At 38.5% G+C, this 22,536-nt stretch overlaps 1 protein-coding gene across 4 annotated transcripts in view; it reads left to right on the top strand.

Moving 5' to 3' along the window:
- Positions 1–2,770: 2,770 nt before the first annotated feature.
- Positions 2,771–22,536, top strand: part of FILIP1 (filamin A interacting protein 1) — a 102,764-nt gene continuing 82,998 nt past the window's right edge. For 3 of the 4 annotated variants that reach the window (XM_042016506.1, XM_042016505.1, XM_042016507.1), the window contains exon 1: positions 2,771–3,270. The gene's annotated coding sequence lies outside the window, so the exon portion shown is untranslated. The remainder of the gene's footprint in view (positions 3,271–22,536) is intronic. The other variant, XM_042016508.1, reaches the window with a different exon arrangement.

The raw sequence follows: 22,536 nt of genomic DNA, 5'->3' as shown, positions 1-22,536 counted from the left end.
TTATTTAAAGGCATATATTTTAAGGTCAAGAGAAACCAGTAAGGTCAGAAGAAGACGTCTGTTTTGATCTTCTCTATAAAAAACATAAATTTTCTGCCAGTAATTTCTGCCTCAAGCCTGGAATTTCTCTAGAACAGCTCACATCATAAAAATTTTTCTTCCATTTTCTAGCAATGTGGGTACAAAGAAATATGATTGTGTGAACAGTAACAGTCCCTCATCTGTATTTCTGATTAACATTATCTTTGAAAATGGTAATAGGTCCTGCTGCTGCTCTTCTTCACTCTCTAGTGCCAAATTTTGTTCCCTTTTATTTGCATTGCTCTGGCCTTTGTTGTTTTGATTGAAATAATACTGAGACGTTTGGCCTCCATTACAAATTTTCTTAGAATTATTTACTTTGGACTCCGCTATCTTGGTTGCTTGACTAAGAGATATCAGAAATTATAAGGAAGTTGCTTTTTGGACTTAGTTAGAGTATGTCAGTAAGACTTTAGATGATGCTCTTTATTGACATTAGGACCTAACATAGGATGCCAAACTAAAACATCTCTTTCATGGTTTTGTTTTTCCTTTTATTCCCCACCCTCCACAACCTGTCTATTTATAACTATTTTTTCCATCATTCAATTGGGGAAAAACTTAGATGTGAACCATTTTCATATTGCACAAAGTTAAAAACTTTACATTTCCAGTATCGATGATTAATTACACCCTTCCTATACTAGAAGTCTTTATATTTTCTCTGACTCACTTGCAAAACCTAATCTGTTCTATTTGCCTAAATTTTTTTGCTGAAATTCCTCTTGTGTTAGAGGATTATATTTGTGGTGCACAGCTGGGGAGTGAGTTTGCAAGTGTACAAGAATGAGCAGACTCGCACCAGCAGGTCACTATTGAAACCCACCCACAAGGGCTGGCAGCAGAGAATGCCTCCTAAGAAGTTGTATTGTTTTCCACTCAGTGAATGTGCCAGTAACTAATGGGAGAGAAATGTTGAGAATCATTTGGTTTTTACTGAGATCTATAAGCCAAGTTAATTGTTTTGTTTGCCTGATTTATTATACTTGAATGAATAAAGTACTGTTAATACTGCACTTTGAGCAAGAAGTTAAAGCCAGAATAGTCAAAAAGTTACTCATCTGGTTGGAGCACCTAAATTTTATGTGAGAGAACTACATTAGAGATTCTTGTAGTGGATATCTGTATCTTGCTTCAGTTCAAAGTGGAAGCGTATAACAGCAAACTTTATGCCAATACATTATCGTCTCTAAAATAATTTTCCAAATAGCTGTTTCTGAAAAACAGAAGTTTTCCTATTTTTCATACATTCTAACTATTCTGTCCAAGTCAAATATTGAAATGCAAATGGAAATTAGTGATTAGTACTTGGTCTCCAAAAAAAAATATATTTGACATGATGAAAGTGTTTGGAGCTTTCATAAATGTGTCATCAATGTCTAAATATCAGTTACTTGAAGTGATACCTAGTATTAACTTCATTTTCTCCTTATGAACAACTTGGGAATGAAAGTATTTTTTCATTGTTCCTTGCTTGTTTAGATAATAACACAAATCAAGCAGAAGTCATTCCAGAGACAGGGTTAGAGCACCAGGCTACAGCTAATCCCATAGCTGCTTCCCATAAGGCCTTGTACTCACCCCCTGGTATCTCATCTAGTTGTGGCCAGTTATGTTCCTGCATGTTGAAATTGTCACAGACTGTGTGCGATACCTTTTCACTCCCCATCCTCCTCCTTGCACAGCGACCCAGCATCGCTGCAGGGTACTGTTATGACCTGCTTGAATCTTTTTTTGCTCTGCAATGTTGGTATGTCCACCTGTATAAATATCAACAAGCAAATTTTTAGCATCATTTTACTTTTTTTCTTTCCTGTGTTCTTTCCTGCCTCTTCATCTAGCCTTAGATCAATACCACAAATCATCACTAGAGAAAAGCTTTCCAAAGGAAAGGAGGCTCATTCTGCATTTAACTCTGAAGTACTGCTCAGACGAGAACAGAGTTGTTGGAGTAGGGAATTTTCATTGCCAGAGACACAGAGGCTGTTCTGCCATGAGGTGGTAGAACCTGGTTCCAGAGTCTGAGATCCGCAACATCTTTGGAGTCTTGATATCTTGACAGTCTGTGGGCTGAAAACTGTCCAGTGTTACTGCTGGTCTGTTGATTAAGAGACTTGTGGCTTAGAATTAGGAACAGTAATTTGATCCAGAAGCGAGTGTGGATACATCAGAATGTATATAGCCCTGGAGTAATGTGTTCCTAGTACTCCTATCAAACAAATTGTGATTTGTGTGGCTTTCCTTTTCTTCAGTGAGAGACAGTGTAGGAATAACTGTAGGAAGCTCTTGGTCTGGGACAAAAAGGTTGTCTTTGGAATAAATATCACAGTGAAAAATTTCCACCCTAAACCTTTCATTAATTTCTCCATGTCATCTTAGTATATTTAAACTGTAAGAAATTATGCTGCAAAAAGTTCTTCCCACGTGTAATTTTTCCTCAAGTGAAGTGCATACCTTTCAAATTATAAACTTCCTACTTGTCCTAGGAAAATTCTCACTGTATAAATAATTGAACTCATCTGCAGTGAACACAAGTATTCTTTCTCTAGCAGTCTAAAATATATGCCTAAATACACATCTTGTACTTAGTGCTTTAAATAGTAATTACTCCTGTGAAGTCACTGGAAGCCCTTAAAAGGATTTGACAGTTTCCCCACAATCTTTCAGTGAATGTAGTAGCTGGGCTGTGCAGTGCAACATCCACTGATAATTCAGCAGCTGAGGAACTCAGCAAAGCCTGCTCCAAACTTCTCAGCTGTTGACAGGCTTGACTTGCTGAGAACACTGGTTAAATATAGCACAAGCGAGCTGAGCTCAACAAAGTCATTGCTGTAACACTGTGTGAAGAGACCAGAAGAGGGGAAATACAATCTGAGAACTAAACTGCCAAAGCCTAACACCACCTAGCAACAGTTGAAAAAACTTTTAAACAAAAGTCTGGGTGAGACACAGACGGAGTATACCTCCTACTTCTCCTGCCTGGGATTTCTGCAAGAAGCAGCTCCGGTCTTCTGTTCTCTACCTTGCTTCCTTCATTACTTCAACTGCTGGTAGACCTAGAAAAGTGGACAAAGTTTCTATCTTTGTGCTCTCCTCGGCTGGATCATTCTACTCCTGTGGTGGTGCTGTGGGACGGGCTACTGGAATCTTACAGTGTAAAGGATATTCCTAGGTCCGTGTTGCTGACAGGTAAGACTGAGTTAACCTCTCCATTGCTTCTGGGTTTTTTACAAGAACTTTTATTTTCTAGTGTTTTTTTTGCAAAAGATTTCTTTTCTAATTTCTATTGTCTCTTTCCTCCTTTGAACAATCTTCTGAGTGATTTGGAAATGTCAATAGATGAAAGCTGGGATAGAAGTTTTAGAGGTTTTTTTATGTTTCCATGATAGAAAAGCATTGCTTAAGTAACTTCTGCAGTTCTGAGAACAAGCATAATGAAGTAGCTAGCAGTAATATGAAAAAATGTGCATAGATTTTGATGCGTATCTTGTTTATATCTGCTTACATGCAGACAGAAGACAAATCAACATTTAATAATAGAATACATATCATCCCTGACCAGTGATAGTCTAGCAGCTATTAAAAACAGTCACAACCTGTGTGATAAACAAGAGGAAACAGCCATTCAGTAACAGAACTAACCAAATAGTTCCTGACCCAGTGCATTTGTACTTTCTGTTTCCTTACTTTCAGGACACACCTGGTGCCTTTTGTACTACCTTTGTGACAGCCTCTCTTGGTTCTTTCTCTTGTGCTTATTTATATGGAATGAATATTCATCTCCGCTGCTTTGATTAGCAGCATACAGCAACAGTCCTGAGGACTGATCTTATGTTTATTGTACCTAAGTGTGCTTGAGCTGGGTCACTGTTGTTAAAGTGTACGTTCCTTTTAGCAAAATAAATGAGAAAGCAGTTCTTAGATGTTTTACCCTGACAGCAGGATGGAATGCTGTTTGTCAGTTAGAAATGCATATCCTACGGCCCCATAGCGGTCATGTAATTTAGGGGAGGAATTGCTTTGTATGATTTACATTGTCTTAACTGACAAAAGCTGTTTGATCAATTGGAGAATGAATTCTACTCCTCCCTGCCACCTCTTTTAAAGCTGTTTTCTGCAAACAAAACAAATCTAGTACGCATGAATTTTTAAGAGACATACTGATTATGAGTTCATATGCAATATGATTTCAGTAATGAAGGCAGAGATTTAAAGAATGGACTTACCCTGTGCTAAAACCCTGTTCACAGATTTATGTAGGATTGTCTCAGACAAAAAATATTTGTCCTAAGGAAGGAGTGAACTAACTGAGTCTGTGCTGACTGTCTGTGGTGTTTGACACACAGTCTGTGGACTCTGGGACTGCCTCAGGGAGATGAGAATGTCTTCCTTTAGCTAAATAATTCTAGTTGCATCCCTGCATACTACATAAATGACATCAATACCACATCTTAGCAGTGGATGGATTGGATGGAATTAAAATACTCTGAAGCAACTTTGACTTGGTGGCTGAGAATGTAACTGCCTGTGAAATGATAAAATAAATTAAGTATTAGGATGGAAGAAGTTCTTAAAAGCAAAAAGTAATACAGTGTACATTTTATTTCTTAGCAAGGGGCACACTGAAGCACTAAACAGAAACACTTTTTGGCGACTATCATTTAATGTGATAATTATTACTGTGGAATTACTAAAGCACTATGGGATCCCAAATCTAAATGTCAAAAGGAAACTTTGGAATTACTTTTTAATAAGGACATATCCTGAGAAAGTTACTTTTTCTTAAGAAGGCTACACAGTGAGAAATTAATCTGAGACAATATATGTACAGTTTTTGTCATCTTGACATTGGAGTGAAAATTACTGTTTCTTCTCTTTAATGAAGTATTTGGCAAATTAAACTGTGGAGAAATGACAAATTTAACCTTCTGAATAAATAGGGATGGCAAAATCTGGGAGAATACTATGGTAATATTGACTCCTTTTATGGTTTAGTTGTTCCTCAGCGTAAGTGTGGTTTTACAACTTCCCTTTTTTTTGCACAATTTACATTTAGCAAAGTTTTTAAAATCGAAAGGCAAATTATTAGCCTGATAACTATCACATGAAGTGACATTTGAACAGTCTAATAGCAACTTTGAACTCTAACGCACGGAGTTGTGGTTTTACATACATCTGTCTTCCTTTCCATTTCAAAATGGAGGAGGAGGCTAAAATTACTCTTTTCAACAGGTGTCCACAAAGAGGCTCTGGGATTTTCCAATCAAATCTGTGGAATATGTGATGTGGCTATTCAACAGATGGTTTCATATTTGAAAAGCAGCCAATTCTTCTAATGACTACAGTGAAACCAAGGTCAATTTTGTATCAAATCAGAAAGTAATTTATGTTTTGGCAATACACTCCATTGTAGTGATTTTTGTGGAAGACAAGTAGACACAGCATATGCATTTATTTTCTCCCTTATGTATCATTTTGATTTTGTTTATATTCACATAACTGTGGAATGAATGGTACCTTTCATGGTGCTAAAGACTATGTACTCCTTCCAATCTCAATCCACTTCCAGACTCTCTGTGGCTTTTTTGATTTTATTATAATATTTTCATAGTAATAGTTTTTATAAATTATTATTTAATTATTATATTAATTTTGTTATAATTTTAGCCAATCTAGCCACAGCTAAAGTCACCATCTTAACTGAGTGTTTTCATCACCTCAGTCTTTCAGTCTTTTTATAGAGGATCTGATTGTTTTTAACACCAAATTCAAAGACCTGAAATCCATCTTCAAAGCTCAGCACTGTTCTGTCCCTGCTTGCATATGCCCTGATTTTCCTGAACTCCTCCCGCTCACATCTGGTAGACTATTGACCTTTGGCTCTGGTGTTTACTGATGTTTACTGGTACATCCTTTATGCTACTGGCTTTAGTGAGCTTGACATTGACCTCATGACATCTGAGTTTTCTGTAGTGCAGCTCACTGTCACACCTGACACAAAGGTCATGGAAAGACTAAATATTATTAGAGCTATGTCAGCCAAAGTAGGATTCCTGAAGAAATGGGTGTGCTTCCTGGAAGCAGCTTGTGGACTAAGCAGTAGTATATTAGGAAATCTGTATTTTGCTGGTATGCCCTGTTTTGCTCCTCTGGGTTACAATTTCACCACTGTAGCCATTTCCATACTAAAAGCTTTTTAGTGATAGAGGTGTATCAGTGAAACTCCTCCTGATACAGGATCTTTCTGTTGGCACAGATTCCACACATGCTTAATTTAAGGCTTTTGATAATCTTATCTAACTCAGTTCAGGTACCTCCAGGCAGAAATTAAGAATGTGCCTCAGAGCTGTGCCAGTCAAGGGTCAGATTTATGCCACTGAGTTCAGAGTGAGATTTCCTTTGAATTCATTAAGATCAGGTTTCAGTATTCAGTAATTAGCAGATAAATTTCCAGTCCCCTCAAGAGCATTTAACAAAACAGATCATCTCTATTCCTGTCCAAATATTTTTGTTCAAAGAGACATTTTATTTTTCCTCCAATTTCTGGTTTCTTCCCTTCCTTTCTCAAGGTCTGTCATTGCAGGTTGCCATGTTATTTAAAAGTATAAACTGAATTTGGGTTAGGGGTTTTGTCCTTCTACATATCTAAAATGCCAGTTGGAGAAATAAAGTGAGTATTTGTGAAGAGGCCAGATGAAACATCATTACAAATGAGAAGGAACTACATCTATTCATACTTACTATTTCTCCAGAAATATTTAGTATATAAAACCCAGGATACTGAAAGCTAGAAAGATAAAATAAGGATATTCTGTTGTATAGAAAAGTTTAAATATTTATTAACAAGAAGACCAAATGTCTAAACTTTTCAGCTTCATTATCTTATTGTGGTAGTTTTCATTTTTAGCCTTTCTGTTTTAATTTCTCTCATTGCTTTCTACTGAAAGTTGTTTCCTAATTTTATGCAGAATATTGGTAATTATTTGGGGAAGACAGGCTTTTCTTCATTTTGGAGCATATTGGATAGCTGAGAAAACAATCCATTCATAAAATATTAAGATCGTTTAACCTCTCTTTTTCTACTTAGTAGCTAGTATTTATACCAAACTAGTGACACTAGGACTTGTAACACAATCCTGTAGTTATGCTTTGAGGTGAAGGGCAGAAACAATTTTGCCTGTGTCCTGTTCAGGAGAGACAATGAGAGTCTCTGATCATGTTGAAAATGTGTGATGCCTCATGTATTTGTGAAAATCGTGTATTTCGGGATACTTGATTAGATTTTCCCTTTTATTTTAGGTCTTTGCACCTACTCCTCCTGCTTCTGCAGATAATCTGTACTTTCTATATTACCTTTTATTCTCAGCATCATAGTAAAATAAGTACTAATATAAGTGCAAACAGAAAGTCTTCCTCCATTGGGAGAGATGTTCTTTTTTTCCTTTTTAATTCAAGATGGCTTTGCCCTATGATTCTCATTCTGCTTTGTCTGGACTGTATCTCTTAATCTTTTCCACAAGTAAAGCACGCAAATTGTATCTCTAAAGGTGATCTGTAAGATTACATAGATTGTGGCATCCTCCACAATGGCTTACACACTCAGAAATACAGAGAAAGTGACAATTCCTACAATTAAAAGCTTAATTAAAACTTCATTGAAATGGGAGTGTATGTGTGCATGTGCGCATGACTTTTGCAAGAAAGGAAATGCTTTTTGGCACAACAGAATGCTTTGCTGAAGGAGTGGGACAAACACATCCAAAGCACACGGAAATAGGCTGGAGCTTGTACTTTTTCCCTTAAATGGACAACCCGTCTGGTTGCTGTGTGCTGACAGAGGCAAAGGGGGGTGTGAATCTGAAAGATCGCTGCGCTTTGTCCAAGTGAGTTTCATTTCAAAGCTGATAAAATGACAATTAAAATCTTAATTATCTAAGATGTGGCCGAAGTCATTCAAATATAAACTGGTGGGGTTTCAAAACAAGAGCAAAAACCTTGATGAATTTGCAATAAACTTGTCCAGTTTGATTTACACACTTTTAGACCTCTGAATTACAGTAATGGTTACTTTCTTCACTTTTCCTTTTTGGGGAAATGGTGACAAAGAGTGTAATGTTTGGTGATTTATGCTGTCCAAAACTCTGTTCCAGCGCATATGTAAAAGTGATATTTTGCAATCTAAATCCATTTCCTATCTGAAGTCCACAGTATTTAGAGGCTTGTATGTTTGCAGAAGGGAGGTATCTAACTAAATAGTGTGTTATGGTTGTCATCAGCAAGAGCTACAGCTTCGCTAACAAACTTTAAAAAAATGCAACTGATAAAAAATGGATTCTATTGTAGTAACAGAATAGAAATTTTTTTAGAAACTGGTTTTAAGGCTGCTCCTGTTATACAAAAAAGTAATTGAAAATGAACGCTCATGTGTCCTTGGTAGAAGAATTCTCACTAGAGTTTATCAGCCTGCTTGTGTTTTTCAGAAAATACAAAGCAAATGAATGCAACAGAAAGCAGAGACTGCTTGCATCAGTGTAATCGAATTGCTGCCAACTTGCCTTGTTTATCTAAGAGATCTCTGTGAAAATAAGGTCTTTCCCACACAGGCATGAGTCACAGGATGTAATGCAGCTAAGCAGACTTGCTTCAGCTTTCTAGTGTGCACAGATCTAAACTAACCTGTTTTAGTGCCTGCTCCTGTAACTAAATGAGATTCAAGTTGACAACAGGAAGGGAGAAGTAATGGTGAATTCATGGTGCTATTTCAGTGTAATAACCTGAATGCTAAGGAAACGATGCAATTTCCATTTATTGGGAAAACTGCAGTTACTGTGACAACAAATATACACTGAAAAAAACATACACAATTTATCCTCAAGTTCAAATCTGTGAACATAGTAGAAAGGATATTCATAAAATCTCACACTATCTAGTTATGTGTCTCAAAGAACATTCTTACTTTTAAAATATATAATCCAGATTGTTGAAAAAATAACCCTTTAAAAGCCATAAGCAAGGGCATAAATGAAAGGGTGGGAAAGCACATGTGGTTAATGATGACCAGTTCAGTGTTGGGCTGACTAAAATTTAATTAAGCATATATTTCTCATGCTGAAGTTATTCAATTCCTGTGTCTGTCTTTTATACTTGTCCCCAAAATCTCACTTTTCTCACCCTCTGTAATTGCAAAACCTCTTGGATCTAACTTTTAAGGTAAATGTTACAGTAGTTCTTCTATAGTGTGTTATTTCTCCTTTTATTTTTCAACAAGGACTTCTGTAATGAAAAGAAACATAGATTTTATTCCAGTAGATAAGGATTTCAGTTCCTCAGTGTGATCAAATTCTTTAGAGAAAACTATATGTTCCAATTTTTGACTCTGGGCAGGAGATAGCAGGAAGGGAATGGTGCCATGTGAGATGTCCTCAAGCACGGCAAACATAGCGCAGAACAAGATGTCCCTCTGCGCAGAGGGACACACATGGCAACGGAGCTCCTGAGTGCCTGGGGAGCCATGTGTTCTGAGGCAGCTGGCTGTGGGAACCACTGCTGCTTCAAGTGGCATGAGACAGAGGCTGGAATCCAAGGCACAAAAGGCATCAGAGGGCAAATAGTAAAAAGCAGGGTCACAGTAGCACATCCTCTGAATGAGCGGTGCCATTTATTTACAGAACCATAATTCAGGTGAAGGGAACTGGCAGAAGTCATCCAGTCTCCCCCAAAGTGGGACTGTCTCCAGAGTCTGATCAGGTTGCTCTGGGCTTTGATTATTTTCATATATCTTGAGTATTTTTAATTTATAAATATTTTAAGGTCTCTTGTCTTTGTGATCTTTGGATCACAAAGTTTGGGACATAGCTGGCCATGGAATATTTTGCAAGAGATGATAATCAGTGTATCAAGATACATACACTGAATGGCTTGAGAGTTGGTTGATAGGAACATAAATCACAGGTCTTTGGCACGTTCAAAATTGCAAAAGAAACCACCTGTAGTAGGTTTTTTTTGTTTGTTTGATTTTGTTATGTTTGATGTGTTATGTCCTAAAATAGGAATAATAAGGACGAAAAATCTTGTATGTAATTTTTTATCTTAGTTTACTCCAGCTGTCAGAGTGCACAGCCTCTTCCTTCTGCCTGCTACATTCTGTTTGAAAACCAAACATTTAGACTAAGGCACCGTTGAGGTGCCATCTTTCTGCAAAAACAATTCTGAAAAATGTTAAGTGTGTTCTATCCAGGTAGTCCAATAAGCTGAAAGACTAGCATTGAGAATGTAATTAATGAGGAAATAAGTATGTAAGGAAGGATAACAGAGATGATGCTTTTGAGGAAGGGAACTCTGGAGACTGTTTCCACTGCTGAGTTCACTTTTCTCATTGAACATCTCTTTCCAATTGTATCCTAATCAGGAGCAGAGCATGATGCACATATGGCAAACAGGATTCCTAGATGGAGTTCTGGTTAACCGGAGGCTAGTTTGAAAAAGCCCTTCTTGTGGAAGCATCTAAATTTACCTGTTAGTGACTACTGTAGCATGAAACAAGGACAAAGCAGGGGCCTTGTGGCACTCAAAGGGATGTGGCAGTCAGTCTTTCCATACAGGATTTCTTATACCTATTAAGAATAGCCACTGAGGACAGGTAATCTTCTTCTCTTTACATAAATAATGTTCGTAAAACTGGAACTCTGACTAGAATATTGTCATCATCAGTACATGTGGAGGGAAAAAGGCCAGGGAATTCTCATGGCTGGTGGTGTACAGAGGTCTCAGATCCCATTGTACCGGTCTAGAGCAAACTCAGCACTTACTGCAGAGAGGAGCTGGAGCAGCTGGTGTGTCTTGCACACACACACACACACACACACACATACGTCATACAAATTACCCTTGCAGCCTTTTTAATAAAAAAGCTGCCATATGCTTCAGTGGGGTTAAGTTAATGAGAAAGGTAGTGAGATTTATGAAGAAGAGTTCATGCTTTGAAAGACACCAGAACAGGCTAGGACACACAAGAAGTGCTTTAGCAGAAGGCCAGGAAGCTGAGTGTTTTAAAGCTAAACTTTAAACCTCTAAACCATGAGTTACCAAGTTAACGTCATCTTTAACTACCCTGACTTGTACCCATATGGGCAGAGGTTTTAAAAGTAGATAGTGGGTTGGAGAAAAAATAAACCTAAACTGATTTTCCTGCTTTCAGAGAACATGTTCTAAAATCCCAAATGATTTTGGAACAGCTTTTTATTAGAAAGATAGAGGGGGTGCCATGTAAGTATCTTTGGTACAGAATTCGATCTATTTGCAAATGAAAATTTACAGAACTTACACAACGGGATTGCTGTGGTACTTGGGGGCCCAGGAGGAGCTGTTCAGAGCCCTCTCTGTGATAATGGCACAGCTGCCTCATCCCAAGAAAACAAATTCCCTGCCGTGATACAAGTTTCTAGCCCCTGTTCTGTATCACTATCAGCCACACAACCTTTATCACTACAGGCCTCTGAGAACTAATGAAGTGCTAGAAAAATATGTGAGAGCTATAGACAGTGTAATGAGTTTCTCCTTAGCTTAGCAGAAAAGAAGCCTAGGAAAATAATCAGAAATAAACTGAATAATCTACGTAAGTGTTCAGTGAATACCCTCAACATAACACAACAGTTTGTAACAATTTGTTAAGGAATAAGTAGAATGGGAAAAATTTTGCTGGCTATTGGTGTCAGCTCATAAAAATCCCTCCAGGACAGCAGTGAGTATCTAGAAATGAGGCATAATTGCACACAAGGAGGGTTAATTTAGTTACCTCCAGCATTAGTTGTGTAAACAAAGTCTAAATCACGCTGCAAGAGTGTGATTGCACTGCAAGGTTGTAAGAGTGGCAGGACATCTGACAGATTCCTTATCACTAGAAACACTTTGCTAAATTCAGGTTCCGTCTCCAAAATATTCATGTCATGTTTGAATTTTGTTGTTTGAAATAATGTTACCTTAAAATGGGAGATGGTAGTTGTCATACCAGGGAGGAGGAATGCTGGTTAAGTTGCTGGCTTTCACACCAGCGACTCCCTGTGTGACTCTAAGCAAGTTACTTGTCCACTTTTAATAACAACCTGGAATGTTACAAGAATAAACATAGTAGTGACTTTGACACTCTGAGATGTTGCAGTATTGAACATCATGTCAATAGCTTTGAATAAGAAGACTTAAATAGCCCTCCTTGGAAACCAGATTCTGCAGGGAGAAGTAGGAATGGAAGTTGAATTAGTCTGAGTGACAAGAATATGTATTTTTAGAGGAGCTAGCCAGAGGGAAGCTTAGCTGTGCCTTGAGTTATAGGTCACATATATCAGCCATACTGGTAAAACACTGCAAAAAAAGGAAGGAGGAGGACCAGGGATGTGACCAGAAAACTTCAAGAACAAAACCATGCCAGGATAGAAACCAAACTAATGTCAATTCTGAGATGTTTCTGGAAAATCAAAACCATTCACTCCGGTTCAGTTGTACCAAAAGTAATTCACAGAGCAAAGAGGGTGCTGTCAGCTTGTGATCCTGTTGTTATTTTGGGAGTGCTCAGGACAAGCTCTCTAGTACAAGGAGGAGACTGCTGGGAAAAAACTAATCTTGAAGGAAAAAGGACCTTTGAGAGAAGGGGTGAGCCGAATGTGACTGCCCAAATTAGCTGGTGTTGGGCAGCTCCAGAGCCACTATGGGGCTGTGGGGAGGCTACACAAACCCCGTGTGCCTGCTGGAGCAGTGAGGAAGGAGCACCTGGAAAACAGAGATGTTCTGTGGTGCTGCCTGACTCTTATAAGCTCAGCAGGTAGCCAGTGTCTCCAGTTGTGCCTGCTTTGTTAAAACAATGGTCACAGCTCAAGTGAATCTCTTGGCAACTGAGATTTTTGATAAGAATTTATCGGGGAATTAAGTTACCATTACATAACTCTCAGCTTTAATTAAAACTAGAGAAAATTAGAAAAACATACAGTCCTGATGTCTTCAAGGAAGTTGAAATCTCTGATCTCTAGATGATCTGATGCCATCATGTATTGCTTTAAAATCTCCTGAAAAACAACTTTGGAGGATTTTCTTGAGATTTTGAATCTGCATGGTTGCCAATGCCAGTAGACAGAAGGGATGGTGAGTTTGGGAGCAGGGCAGAGTGCCACCCTTATGTATGTGCCACTGCCCAGAAGAGGCCACGGCTGCTGAAACACAGCTGAGGGCAGCGTGGGTCTGCCACACTGTGCCCTGCCACAGTGGAACAGCAGTGACAACTGCGCAGGTGGCCTCAAAACTAGCCCAGATCAAAGCAGGAGGGCTGGAAATCATTTCTTCATTTAATTATGAGCCTTTCCAGATTGGGGAGAGAATGGGGTAGTAAATGGCCCTTCCTTAGATTTCATGAACGGGAGCGCAGGTCTTTATCGTGAGCGTTCCCCTGAAAAAAGACATGAAGCGTGGAAGTCCAAGCAGCCGCCCACATACCTGGGTGTACCAGCACAGAAAGCAGTCTGCATGGCCTGCTCTGCTGGGAGGGGAGTGAAAGCTGTAGCTCCCTTTTGGGAAATGACACAGAGAAGGGTTGTGATAAGGAAAACACATCTAGTAAAAGAGAAAAAAAAATCAGTCTCCTGGGACAGTTATATTCAGATGCAAGAAAGAGGCATGGAAAGGAAAAGAAACCAGTGGTTTCTTTTAAATGATCCTAGTTAATTTCACTTAAAAAAATAGGGACCCACGGTAATGAGGTTTAGAATGCTAAAAAGAATGAAAGGGGGTTGCAGATATACCATGGTGCTGTACTGAAATGTAGCAGCATTTCAGCACATTTTTTGTCACTGTGGAGAGTGGAGCTTCTCTCCATGTGTACAGTGATATCATCCATTCTCTTACAAAAACCTCATACAATACTATAGGAGAATATGTGTTCAAAAGGTTTGTTCAAAGTCTCACAGCAAATTGTAGCACATCAGGGGCGTTTTTTGGTTAGTTGTTGGTTGGTTGCTGTTTTCTTACTGTTGCTGTTGTTGGGTTGTTGTTTTTTTATTAATTTAGAGGTATGGGATTGGTGAGTTTTTTGTGGGATTTTTTTTCTTCTTTTTATAGTGAAAGAACAAAGTTAAGCCCTCAGGGTTTTGAACCTACTGTCTCATGACTGAACCTAATATCTGATCTCTAAGCTCCTCTGGACTGCCTACTTCATTATTGTTTTCCTGATGTGAAAACAAGGGGCCCTGAGAAACAGGCAGCTACTGAGCTCTTTTCAGGGTGGTCATTTAGTTGCTTCTTGGATCAGGCAGCTTGAGATGCTTCAAAACAACTTAGTGTGTCTCCTCCAAAGGATGCATATACATCTCATCTCTGTGTGTCTAAGCTCCCTTGGCCTCTGTCCAGGAACATCCACATTTCCTGACTCATGGCAACTGTACCCTGTCTGGTTGTACTTCATTAGCAGCAGCTCAAAAATCAGAGCAATGTTCTGCTGTTGCGTAAGTTTTTCCAAGCAGTAAACAATAACACACTGCCACAAGCTTTATTACATTTATCTTGGAATTCAAGATCCCAAAGAGACCACTGCTTTATTATTTTCTTTAATGACAATCCAAAAAGAATGTAAGATGCTATTCTTTAATAAATACTTTCAGGATAACTTAGTATCTTCTTAATTAAATGTTCTGAAAAGGAAGAATAAATGCTACAGAAGTTATAATAAGCCAATAATTTTTCTTCCAGCTGAGAAACATGGTTATGATTTTTTTATTGTCATATCAGTTTTATTGCTGTATCAGAACTTAGAGAATAAAATGGTGAGGGCAAATTTAAAGCTACAGAAGCATAAAACAATTTGTTTGAAAAATTACATTTTAAAGCTTTAGTAACATACCTTTCAATACGTCCTGTTCTCAATAACTCTTCTTTACTTGCATCTCAACCAGTTGTTTAAAACATTTTAAAAGCAGTAGCATTATCAGATAGCTCAAAGCAGCTTAGAAGATAAATGGACCTTGACTATTACTGGAGTTCATTAAAAGAAAACTCTCTCTGACTCTAGAATCTATTTTGGAGCTACGGCTGCTCTACTCCTTGTGGCATGATGCAGCTGCTATTCCTTTAATATTTTTGCTGACAGCTACAGCTGACAGATAACATTTCAGTTCACCCCAACATCAACTGTGTCTCAAGGCTCCCTTAGGCTGGAAACGCTGCCTTCCTTGTGGCTTTGCCTGCATCACAGTGCAATGCTGCAAGTGTGCAGTTGTGCACTCGTCACTTGTAATGGAGCAGCAGACACAGGGCTGCAGTCAGGTCGTGTGCTGGGGGAGCACATCAGCCATCTCTCATCTGTGAATTGTGCAGCAACAACTCCTTTCCCTTCATCCCCTCTCCCACGTCCTAAAAAACCAGGAACTAGAGCCTGGGAATAAAAATAATTTTGCATATGTAGCTCTGCAGTATGTCAACTGGTATTTTACATTTTACGTTAATTGTCACTTTATATTTTTGTTTTAGTTATACTTGTTACCATAGATGATATAGAAATTATTTTATCCATCTTAATGTATAATCCCTGAGCAAACAGGCTTTGATTTCTTGGTCCATATAAGCTTTCAGATCATAGTCAATCACTCAGTAATACTGTGGTGATTCACCCACAAAAGGAACTTCTCACAAATGCAGGACTGTTTTCCTCCCCAAGAGAAAACAAGAACATTTACAGTGCTCCCAGTTCTGTCCTTGAACATCCATATCTGTAAGAAAGAAGCAGCTGGAGGATAGGTTTCAAAAGCAGTTGACATGTAAGAGAAAGACACAAGGACAAGTGAGAAGGAGGCATTGCTCAGTTAGTCCTTCAGAGGAATTCTCAGGAAAATTAATTATATCTGTACTTTTTTGATTGATGACTGAATTAAAAAATAAAAACAAATAAATGTTTTGCTATGTTTTTTGGGAGGTTTTTTTCAGGATTTGCGGTGAGATCCATTAGCTTTTGTTTAGATTAAATATTTTGCTAGACTTTAAAAGACTGCTTTTATTATGGGGTACATCTATCAAAATTTAAAGAACAGGAAGAAAAGTGGGAGTTTGGAACCATCAAAAAAACCCATGAAAACAACCCAGAAAGAAAAAGTTTAGAGTACTTTTTTGCTACAGTATAGACATTAACACACCTCCAAGGAAAATATTTTTGACTGTTTCACTCTTTGCAGAAAAAAGTCAACTTTGTATGAAATATTTAAATATTCACTGGAGCAAGAGCTAACACTTGGGAAGACCCAAAGCTACGTGAAAAGTGATAGAGTTGGTTTACTCCCTGTGACTCAAAATTCACACATTTTTATTCAAATACCCATTTTTTAATCTTGCACACAATTTGGAAAACAGTTTCTGTATTGTAAGAACTTAAGACGCTACCGGGCTTTGATAGAAAATTGGGACTTTTGTGAAAAAAAGGCAGAGAAATAATTTTCTTAAAATTTTTCTACTTCCCTCCCATAGTACCTCTGACTTCCTGTGATCTTAGTGTGGGGAAAAACATGTCAGAAATAGGAAAAGGAACTGTTTCTGCAGTTCATATATTCCATTTTAATTTCTTTTTTCTTTTAAATTTTATACTGAATTTGACCCAAATCTGCTTCAGAGTGCTCAAACCCATTCTTTTAGGCAGAATGAATTGATTACTAGAAGAAATTGCCCAGCATAATTTCAAATGCAGCCTCTAATCAGACTGTTCTGCTTCCAGTTCCCCTGTGGTGGGAATCCACAAAAGGCAAGCAGCAGGATGGTTGCATAGCTGTAACACCAGGGGCTGAGAAAAGCGCATCCTTAAGCCTTTAGAGGTAGTGTGAAGGTGTCCTAACCCTTCTCTAGAGCCCATGGGGCCGGATTTATGGCTGGAGAATATTAGTATTAACCTCATATTCCCATTTCTCTGCAGAGAGAGAACCTAAGCAAGCACAAAGCCATCACTGGAAAACCTATCTACCAATACAAAGAAATAATACAGTGTCACTATACTATGAAGAAAGCAGCGAACCTCAGTTTTCTGTGCCAGGTGATGGTGTTAAATTATGTACTCTTTGACAGTTCAGTAAATACCTAGTGTACATACTGTTGTGTTATACTGGATTTATTTTGTCTTCTTTGGAGCAACTCCCCTTCCACAGGTTTCTCAAGGATGGTAAAACTTCTCAATTCTGTCCTGCAGTTCAGTGGAATCAACTGGATTCTAACTCTGACGAGTGGCATTTCATCTGTGTAACTCCTCAAATTAAAACACTTTCTTTGGGGAAACAAGCCTGCCTGAAAAAGCTTGCATTAAAACTCCACTGTAGTTAATAGGTCAAAATTCCCAAGGACATTGCACAAAAGTCTGGCAGTGTCGGACTGGTTCATCTTATAAGTGCTGCCATAGAGCATTGTAGGCAGGAAAGCACAAATTGCAGACGTTATGTTATTTTCACATATTTTTTGAGTGCTGCCAAAATAGGCATAATTTGCAGATAAAATAAAGAAGAAAACTTAGAAAGTTTGTCTGAAATAATAATAAGGAATATTTAGAAATTTCTTAGGGCATGTCTGAAAATGTGCTGTGTATGTCATTTCACAGATCATGTTCATGTCCCTTTTCATGTATTCTCTAAGAAACCACAAAATCCACCAAGAATAAGACAGTGGAAGTCAGAACAGACACCACTTCTGATGTTTTACTTACAAACAAAAATATATTAATTTATTTAATGAAACTTCCGGTTTTATTTTTAGCATCTTTAAAAATGCTCCCTTTAGAACACAGAAGGGAGGGAATGGATTTGTTGATGAACATTCTTATCAACATTAGGTACATCTTGAGTCTCTTCAGTAGCTTTCTCTTTTCTTTGTAAGTCCTTCCTTAAAATCAAGAAAAAACTGTTAGAAATCAAGATGTTCCATCTAGATACTTTTGCGCAGCAGACAGATTTCTCTTACCTAGACAATAACCTGAAACTCTGTTAATGGTGGCATTTGATGTATTTCTCTTATTCTCAAGTTTTGCTGTATTATTGATAAATATAGCTAATCAACTGGGAATTTGAAACAGATGAAAATGTGAAGTATAAATGTAAGCAGATACTAAATGCTATATCAAAACACTGTAATATAACTTAGGTATAACAACTGATTTACAAATGAAATGTTAGGCTGGAATATAGAAGAGAACACATACTGCACAGCAAGCTGATAACAAAGCCCTATCTAAGTTTGCCTGACATTTTTCATTAAAAATCTAGACGTGTGTGAAGCCCAATTGTTTACAGCTTTGCCAAACTTCAGTTGTTCAGGCTGGATGTCTGGCTGAGTCTGAATTGTTTTTGGAAGTTTCAACTAGAATGCTTTGAGCATTTCCAAGAATTAGTTGAGAGTAAATTCTTGTTTGCCCATGTGAAAACAATCCCATAACCATTTTGCTGAAGAGCTTTAATGTCTCCATGTTCCAGAGTGATCTACTGAGATTCAGCCAGGAAACTACTCTGTGGCAGCAAACTGACTTTTGCCATTCCTGTGAAAATTATGCTGGGCTAAGAGCCACTGAACAAAGCATTTCACCAAGGATACCTTAGTGATACCAAAGATACCTGGTAGAGATTTGTAACTAACGTCTCAGAATAGCCCCCACATGCTAAAGGCTGTCCCAGTTCTTCACCTATTGCAGCTGACTCAGGCACGTGCCATTTCCAGAGAGCACCTCCACCTCACAGTTACTGGGTTAAGTAACACTCTTCCCACAGTTACTTCTTCATCTGGTGCTACGGCCTACAGCACAAAAAAATGAGATGAAAGCTCTTCTTTTTTCTGTTTCAGCAGTACTTACTCAGCAGAGCCTATGCCATGGTGGCAAAAGATGTGTGGATAGCATGATTGCTCCTGCTGCTAGGGAGGGTCACTGGTGAGGAATAGCATGGTGACAAGCCCTTTTGTGATACCTTCGTACCTGTCTGTCAGGATTTCTTTGCCAGTAATAAATATTGGCCATCACCTTTTCTGTGGGATAGAAACATTGCCTTTGGGAAGACAGAGAATAATCAACAATCACACTGACACTTTGCGAGTGTAAATATGCTTTTATTAGGAATTTATCTCAATCTTCAGCTAATTCACATTTGGAATCAGAATTATCCCAGTTTGTTTCTTTCTGTGGTGTGAGATTTGTGCCGTTGCACGGTTTAGCATTCATCATTGCCTGACAGGCAAGTTGGACTTTTCTCTGTGTCCCAGCATCCACCTCAGCTCATCTTCCAGCAGTGAGCTTTGGAAGTGTTCAGTCTCCAATCCATCTCTAATAGCTGCAACTCTCCAGCTTCACCCATCTGCATGGCACCACCCTTCCCCGCAAAGCTGTCTTCTTAGTTCTTCCCTTTGGATTTGGGCACAGGGCAGGCTCCTAAGGCAATTTGTTCAACCTGCTTTATTCTTGTAGAAGCAGCTACAGCAACTGCTGTTCCCATATTTTTACCACGCTCACTGTTCCTCTTCTCCCTGCTGCACTCCCCCAGGAATTCATTCCATCTGACTGTGCCATCTGTCTCAGTGTTTCTCACTTGCTTGCCCTCCTCTCCAAAGTCAGGGCTTTGCAGTTCCCCTGCAGTTCTGTAAAGCAAAAATCTGTGTTTACACTTCTCACAGTTTGAAAGCCATACAGAAACACTTAAAAATATGTGAGTGACACTAGACAGTGCCAGTGCTGGTTCTCTGACCCTCAGTCCTGTTGTCACTGCCTGGTCATACCTACATTTTTAAGCATAGACTTCAAAACAGGTTGATACCTATGTTCAGACTGCCAAACTCTGCCTGGGCCAATCCCCAGGCAGGGCTAACTCCTGAACCATTCTAGGAAGACCACTGTTTAGCTCATGTCAAACTTTTGACCAAGCCCTGGCACTGCTTAATCTCCTAGTTTAGACATAATCCTCATGTCATACTCATCTGAGCACACCAAGTGCCTGGGATCATCTGAACAATCACATAAAATATTTCTGCATTATAAAGATATACTTTATTATTATTGAATCAGACTTCTCCACAATTACAGCTAGACTGACTCTTTTCCAAGCATATTTTGAACTTCTAAGACTGGAAAATTCTAGCATTGGAAAACATTTTGTGACATCTTTAAACTGATTTTTTGAGTTAGTTCCTTATGCATTATTTTAGTATATCTCCTCTGCATCTTTTTTTACCATCTACTTTCCTTTTCTCTTTTCTTTAGATGAGTAAAAAGGAAAAACAACACAGACAATTTTAATAAAGCTCAGGGATCAGTGTTTCCACCTGAACTATCTTAATTAATGAGCACAGCAGATGATACTTCAGTCAGATGAGTCAAAGCTAATAATACCTCATTGGGTCTTCTTAGTTCCTTATGGACAAACAGTGCTTAGAGCTACAGGCACAATTGTGCACACGATTTCACAGGACTATCTCCTTTTCAAAAGGCAACATGTAAGCAAGGAAAAAAAAGCCAGTAAAAAAAGTTAATTTTAACCATATGTGGTTTTGGAGGACTGTTTTTTATTGGACAACAGTTCAATGAGTAAGACAAAAAACTCATACAGGCAATTCTAAGCTCCGTCAGAAAAAAAATTCCCAAAACTTGATACATCAACAGCTAAACTGTAAACAGTCAACAAACCAACCAGAAACTCAAAGAACCACTTTGAGCCCTTGGCTTCAGCAGATGGAGCACACAACTCTTACATTGTGGGAATATCAGCCTTGCAGGGCCTTCTACACTGCTCCATGCAGAAGTAGAGCATTGGAATTTGCAGCTCGTGAGGACTGGATGAATTCCTTGGCCTTCCTCTCCTGTGAAAGTCTGTGATGGTGCCTTAGAGCTCTGGTTCACTCCTGCGAGTGAAGCAGAACCTCAGAGGCAACTCCATCCTGAAATGATAGTGTGAAGTAAAAATGACCACCCATTTTCTTCCATAAGTTTTCAATGCCCTGTGTTCAATGCATGTTTTGTTAAAATTTGAAAATCACAGTTTTAGAGTAAACCTTTGGCAGACTTTCATCTGCCAACATGCCTGTCCAAATCCTTTTCCAAGAGCTGATGAAATGATCTGACATAAAGCAGAGCAGAGGCTGCATTCTTTACAGAGCTTTGAGTGATGCGTATTTTATCAACCCATCCATAAGAAAGGGATTCCTGAACAAAATGGCTAAGTGAAAAAAGAGATAATTTTACAAATATCCTTAAATGGAATTTTAGTTGTGACATGCACCGTGAACATTGCTAATGATTTCAGATATAAGATTGTTCTGCAATTAAGAAGCAACTCAATGCACTTTTAAATTGTAGCTCTGCAAACATAATGATTGTTTCCATTACTATTATCTTAATTAGTCTTTTTTGGCTTTACAAAAATTTGGATACAGATAGTTTAAAAACTTGCAGCTCCAGCGCTAATTCAGCTGAACAGTTTCTGTGGAACAACTGCTACATCAATAAATATCTAAATATACATAAGAGTAAGATCCTTCCTCTCCAAGATATTTCACCTTTAATTTTAGGTGCTTGAGGCATTACTGAAAGCTTAAAAATGTTATTGAAAAAGTGCTGTGACATCTGAGCTATGGCATGCAATTCGTTCACATGCTCAGCAACAAGCAACGTGCTCTGCCCTTCTTTTCTGTTTCATGGGAAGAGTTGCTTTTGGATTTCATTTAAGGGTGAGGCAAGTACTTCTGAGATAACGTTTTGTAGTTCCCTGCTGCTCTGTTCTTATTTGCAGGCCCATTAGTTACTGTTTTGCAAGAATAGCTTTCACACTTGAACTGCTTAGTAATAGCAACAAATTTTTGTGGTTTAAGACTAACATAAGTCAGCTCCAGACACCTGCCAGGAGGTATTATAATTTTTTGTGTACCTCAGCTCAGGATACAGTTGGCTTTTGTTGTTGTAGGGTATGAATTACAGTTTTGCTTCTAAAAATACAAGTCTTTTGTATTTGAACAAAACAGTTCAATAAACTATCCTTGCTGAGATAAGAGTATGTTTTTCACATCAGAACTACAGTGGGACAAAGAAGCCTGCTTTCAAGGGTGCCAGCCAAGCCATAGTAATTTAAAATAGCTGAGCATCAAGTCCTTCGGTTTTAGTCCATGTCCTGTCATAAGCAATCAGATGAAGAGAGAGAAGTTTACTAAATTGGTAGTAAGCCACCACTGGTTTTCCCAAAGTGAGGTTTAAGGCTTCTCAGTGCAAGCCCCTGAAATTCAGTCAACTGCAAGGAACTGCACAGCATAATTAGTGGCAGCTGGGGACTGCATTTGCACTCCTCTCTGGGCAAGCAAACAAACCAACCAACCAACACACAAACCAGCAGCTGAAAACTGCCAGCAGGGGAAAGCAAGTGCATGGCAAGGATTTGAAGCTTCCCCTGAGTACTCTTTCTGTCTCCAGCTATTTTCAGTTCAAGAGAT

This window comes from Corvus kubaryi, unplaced genomic scaffold (genome assembly GCF_017639235.1).
Source record: "Corvus kubaryi isolate FWS band 111438036 unplaced genomic scaffold, C.kubaryi_AGA036_p1.0 split3-73, whole genome shotgun sequence".
NCBI lineage: Eukaryota > Metazoa > Chordata > Aves > Passeriformes > Corvidae > Corvus > Corvus kubaryi.
The sequence above is the reverse complement of the archived record's forward strand: the minus strand, read 5'-3'. Positions and strand labels throughout refer to the sequence as shown.